This window comes from Plutella xylostella, chromosome 6, assembly GCF_932276165.1.
Source record: "Plutella xylostella chromosome 6, ilPluXylo3.1, whole genome shotgun sequence".
NCBI classification, from domain to species: domain Eukaryota; kingdom Metazoa; phylum Arthropoda; class Insecta; order Lepidoptera; family Plutellidae; genus Plutella; species Plutella xylostella.
The window spans coordinates 10,398,767-10,405,134 of record NC_063986.1 but is presented as its reverse complement, the minus strand read 5'-3'; positions in this window follow the sequence as shown (position 1 = coordinate 10,405,134).

Sequence of the window (6,368 nt, the reverse complement as noted above, 5' to 3'; positions counted from 1 at the left end):
CTAAAATTGTTTAGAGGACAGCCGTGGTCATTACAAAACAAATCATACGATAATTCTCACGGGAAATCTTCTTTATAGGCATGAAAGTAAATATTATTTTGTTTCTACTTCTTATATACTTGCTAAGTAATATGCAGTTGCTATAAAATTAAGTCGATTGGAAGAAAAATAGATAACCTATTTAGATAGGTGCACTAGCACTATTACAAAAGTGCACTTACAAAATAATATTCATCCTTTACTCGAATGGAGTTTGACATAATCGTTCACGGACCAAAGAATATAAGCCAAGAATGAACTACGGATGTGGCCACTAAAAAAATCGATTCTAAACCAAGACTTAATTTTATGAAGTCGGTGGCGAGCAATAAATTCATGACTTTATTTTTCAAATACTTCTTATTTTCAGAATATAGTTAATTTTATCAGTTTGTAACTTTTTCTGTGGCATTTTATCTCTCGGTAAGTAGGTAGTTACATAAACGACATTAACCCGCCAGTGGTGACGTATATGTCTGTGAGACCGGGTGGTTCGAAAAAGTCGAATAACTTTCTCACTAGCCATCGATTTTTGTTGTGATTTCGGGTAGCTGCCTCATTTCCCATCCCCCATCGTTAGTCCACCCCGCGACGGTGACTCGTGCGCAGGTTTCGGAGTTTTGGCGCCAACCCGGTGCGTGAGACCGGGGTCACCGACTATGTAAGTCAAATTTAAAGATGTTTTTTATAATTTTCATACATTTTTTTTATTTTTCTTGGCTGTATTTTTGTTTTGTGTTTGTAAATTTCATGATTGAACTATTTTTAATAGATAGTTGTAGGTATTAGTTACAAATATAAGTACTTAATAGATTTCAATAAGTTTTTACAGTAATATCAGCTAGTTTCAGCATGTCCTTGAAAATGACGACGGAGATGGCTGGAACTTCAAAAAATTGTCAATGTTATGAATGTGGATAGCGAAAATAACAGAAAATTTAATATATTTGTCACAAAATGTAAGAAATATATGTGTTACGACCATGGAAGTGCCGTCTTGCAGAGACTGTTTGGCTGTGGAGAAACAATGACTTTTAGTGTATTATTATTATTATTTTTTTGGTAGAAGTATATGAATTTTTGTTTTTTCTTATGAAGTTTGTAGTGTTATAAAACTATAAAAGGTGGACTTAGTTATAAAAAATTACATCATTGTTGTATTTTTTTAATTTTTAAGATGATAGGTGAAAAATTATGTAAATATTAAGTGTTCTAAGTACCATGGTAAAAGGACTAATAAATGAGCCGTGATTTATGATAATGCTTTGTTTTATTGTCAAACAAATACTTATCTTTAAAATTAAACTAATTTTAAGTAGCATGCGTAGTTAATTAAGTAAAAAAAAAAAGTTTGAAAATCCCGGTGCGTGAGACCGGCGTCACCAACGATGTAAGTCAAATTCACGTCACCACTGGCGGGTTAAGTATTTTATTTATTCAAGTATTTTATTTTATATTTTTAGAGGGAACTCAACTAATTTACAAATTGAGTAAACTAAACAAACATTTATTATATTTTTAAAAAATTCACCTCAGTGGCCCAAATTTTGAAATTACTAAACATGTTTCTACTACGTTAATATTATTTTCTTTTCTTTTTCTTTTTGTTCCAATAATTCTCTAAGTATGCCATTTTATGACAGTTAATAATATTGTCGCTAAACACGCCCCCCTCATGGCTCCAAGTTTTACGCGAAAGATGCAGAACGATTCCAGTATCATCCCGCAAACATGCGACGATAAAAATAATATACGCCCCCATTTAGAGATGAGAGCAAACCCTGGCATTAGGCCAATACAATTATAACCCCCGTGAGTGGTTTCAAATGTAAATAATGGCACACCTCAGGGGCGATTACCTTGCCCGGATTTGTGGAGGGGGAAGTGTTTGTTTAAGATTTAAGATTCAAAACGATTGTTCAGACTTGAACGAATGCTTTAGGTATTCACTACGATTACTTCTACCGGCCTGTCCTATAGACAGTAATTGAAAATTAAACTAACTGGGTAACCCGTTCGTTCACCCTTTCGATGACAGACCCTTTTGTTGTCACCGACATGCTAAGAACAAAAAATCAAGCACACTCTAACTGCAACTACGTTCAGTTTAACTTTATTGAATGAATGCATAAACGGTTACTTCAATTAATGAATGAGATCATTAGCATTATCCTATCTGAAACACCGTAGGTCTGAGCCAATTCCTTGCACGATGACAACTGAAACTCCCATTCGTTTTAAAAAGGTTGCTTCGAACGAGCCACCCTATCCTTTATCAGATGAGATAAGCACCCCGTATGAGATTATTTTGGCCAGTGGCCAATTTTAATTCGGAGCTAAGTGTTTGTACGTATTTCGTACACGAGATACGGCCGTGTGCTCATGTAAATATGCATGCTTCCAACGAAATTTGCTATACTTTCAACAAAATTATTTGTCGAGCGAATAAGAAATTGGTTTTAGAATGGTTTTAGAGGACCCTCTTCTTTGTAGTTTAGAGATGTTCGAGGTTTCAGCTGATACTGAACACAGTTTGCTTAGTTCTCAGAATCCTGTTTTCATTAGTTCATAATGCATTTGTACATATTTGAATCTGTTGGAATTGGAAATGTTATTTCAACAAGTCAATTGATGGCGGTGGCCTAAGGCTGACAAATGGCAGCCAACCACATGATTTTGGAGCAGACGAGTATTGCGGCTGGCATGTATTTCTATGGTCGTGTTGTTAAACGACCTATTATTGCTTTTTAACAAAGGAATCCCATAGAAACCAGTAGTGTCGTTGCGACGACGCGTCGGGTGCTGCTACCGTATGTTGTTGGCGGCCAATTGCCGCCTTAACCCTCGTAGATCTGATGTTGCTTTGCCAGATGTTACATAATAATGTGTTTGTTTCCAGGAAACTGAGTTTAATCAATGTGTTTACGAGTACATTCACTTCTACAGGGATCTTGTCAATCGAGTTTGTTACTAAAATTGATCTATAAATTTAACATGTTACCGATACGAGGGCTACACCGAAAAGATCGGGAATAGAATACTTAGGAATAAATTAGAGTGAAACCTTTTTGGTGTATCAAATGTAGTGTTTTTTCAAACATAATTCCATTTTTGAATTATAAAAAAAGTAAAAAATAAAAGAGTATTGACCATTTGAATTTGACAAGTCGGTGTAAAAAATGGAGCTTACGCGGGAACATTTCCGTGCAATAATTTTTCACAACTTTCGTCGAGGTTTATCTCAAGAACAATGTCTCGCCGAGCTTGTTTCTATTTATAAACTTGAAGCACCAAGTAAAACGACTATATATCGTTGGTATTCTGAGTTTCGCCGTGGACGTTCCTCTCTTACCACAGTCCCTTCTACTGGTCGGCCAAAAACAGCGGTAACACAAGATAACATCGATGCTGTACGCCATTTAATAAAAGAAGATAGACATGTGACATACGAGCAGATTCGGGCTTCTCTCAGCATTGGTATGACAGCCATTCAAACCGTTTTACATGAAGAACTGGGTGTCAAGAAGTTAGTTTCGCGCTGGGTGCCCCACCGTTTGACCGAGGAACAAAAGTCGGCTCGTGTTAATTGGTGTCGATCTGCTCTGCAACGGTTCAATGGAGGCAGTTCAAATGCTGTCTACAATATCGTCTCTGGTGATGAATCGTGGATTTATTCATATGAGCCCGAAAGAAAACATCAATCGGCAGTTTGGGTCTTCGAAGGTGAGGTCAAGCCAACAAAAGTTATTCGCTCACGCAGCGTGTCGAAAAAAATGGTCGCTTCGTTTGTATCGAAAACTGGCCATGTGGCTACGATTCCATTACAAGAACAAAGGACGGTTACTGCTGATTGGTACACAACAGTTTTTTTGCCGGAAGTCATAAGAGAACTTCGTAAAACTAACCCGAATCGTCGTATAATCCTTCACCACGATAATGCAAGCTCTCATACCGCTCGCAAAACAAGAACGTTTTTAAATATGGAAAACGTGGAGTTGATGGACCATCCTCCGTATAGCCCTGATTTGAGCCCCAATGATTATTTTACATTCCCAAGAATTAAAGATATGCTACGTGGTCAACGGTTTAGCGGCCCAGAAGAGGCGGTCGAAGCTTACAAATCAGCTGTTTTGACAGTATCCACTTCAGACTGGAATTACTGTTTCAATGATTGGTTTAATCGAATGAAAAAGTGCATTGAATGTCACGGAGACTACTTTGAAAAACAATAAAAGTAAATAATATTATGATATCTTTGTACTTTTTTCTATTCCCGATCATTTCGGTATCGCCCTCGCCAAACAGTTCACTGTAATCATTCAAGTTACCTTTATTCATTACCTTGTATTTGGTTCAGTTCAGACTCTTCTGATCTACCCCACTTTTGCAACGCTCTGTAGGTATATAAAGTACAGTGATACGTCATTTGGGGAGGTTCTTTTCGTGCACCCCAGAATAATAATAATCATAACAAACGTCAATATTTTTACCTCCTGGAGGTCGGGGTAGGGGGGGGATGTAAAACCTCTCTTATCATTAGCATTGTCTTGTAAACTCGGAGCCTCCTTAGTCTGCCGTAAAAGTGCGCATTTTTTCATATTTTTTTGTTGTTCCTTGTCGGCTTAGTATGGATAAGGCGTGTTTTTGGACAAGTTAGTTTATTTTTGAAGTCTGGAAATGCACCCCTTTTCATAAAATTATGTACTTATAGGTAGTAGTTAGTTATTATAGAAAAAGGGAGGGCAACCAGTGCCCATTCGCCACTGCGACCTAAAAGATCTATTGTGACTCCCCTTGCCGAGTCAAATCTCACTCTCCAGGCCCGTCTTTTATAAACCTGATGATTTTACCGGGAGGGAGAGACCTGACATCTATGGGGGCTAATTTGTAGCCGCCCAAGATTCTGTTTCTCTTGTGAATGAAGGCCTCACATTCACAGAGAATATGCATGGGCGTTTCGTCCTCTTCAAATTTACTTATAGGTAGTAGGTGTAAAGACATATTGGAGGAAAACTTTAAACTGTAAAGCAGTACCTAAAATTGGCCATTGGCCATTTCACAAAACTTTCCATTTTACTTACTAAAATAGTGCAAAAAGGTATAATCACATAATTTGTTGCAGTTTCCAATAAACTTTCCTCAACCGGTCGTCAATATTGATCTAGTACTCGATTATTCCACAAGATACAAAATAGTAGGTACCTTTGATAAAAATAACTTTATGTGTAATTTAGATTTCAAAAGTCAGTCGCCCTATCTCTATTAAACTAGTCACCAATAAAAAGCAGTGTCAGTAGATGAATGTTCATTCATGACTCATTAAAAATGGGCCATCTCATTCCCTCTCTCTTATTATTAAGAGTGTTTGGTGGCCTTTGTCCGGATCACGATGTTTCCTCCATTTCTGAGACCTTCATTTCCGTTGTTATTATGTTTTTTTTTATTTTATTTTACCGAGAAAATGTTTAAAAAGTATTTATTTTTACTGAATTTCAGGAAATCTTGATTGAGCTGTGCCTACTTTACGATATTACCTCTTCATTTTTAAATATTTACTGATTTTAAAGGTTCTCCTTTATTTTAGGTATTGAATTATTTGTGAAAGTGCAGCGAAGGGTCAAAATATGAAATTTTTATTACGTAAATCGGAAAATGAGATTGCATAAAGTTTTGATTTGTACTAGGTACATCCGGAATAAACGGGAGATAAATCTGTCATGTTTTTTTTTTATTGTAGATTGTAACCACTATAATAAGTACATTAAGTAGTGATACATAATGTTGACAAAGTGCACTTATTATTTTTCAACGAGTGAGTTAAAATGTTAAATCATCTAATAAGTAGATATTGTTTAATGATTCAGGTTGGTACATTGATTTTCCTTTATGTCAAGCATTTCTTGGCCTAGTAACTATGCTTTAATAAAATTTATAGGAATCATTTTGTTTATTTCTTCACAGTAACTACAACTCCGCCAGTTTCCAATTCACAGAACAATCAACAAACGAAACGAAATAAATGGATAATAATAAGCCTTTGGGATTCGAGTTCAATTAATATTTTAGACAAAATACAGTAAATAATGTTTTACCGTTCTTTGGAAACCTTGAATTATCAGAATTATTTCAGTATCCCGAATTCCTAATTTAAAGTTGCTAAAACCTGATGTACTACTCTGTGTAAAAAGTATCGGGACTGGATCAATAAAACAAAAACTATTTGTTATTCATCCAAATTTATTTTATCACCTTCAAGGTATGCTCCTTCAGAAACGATACACATACGCCAACGAATTATCCAATCATCACAACAGTTTTTTAAACGCTGT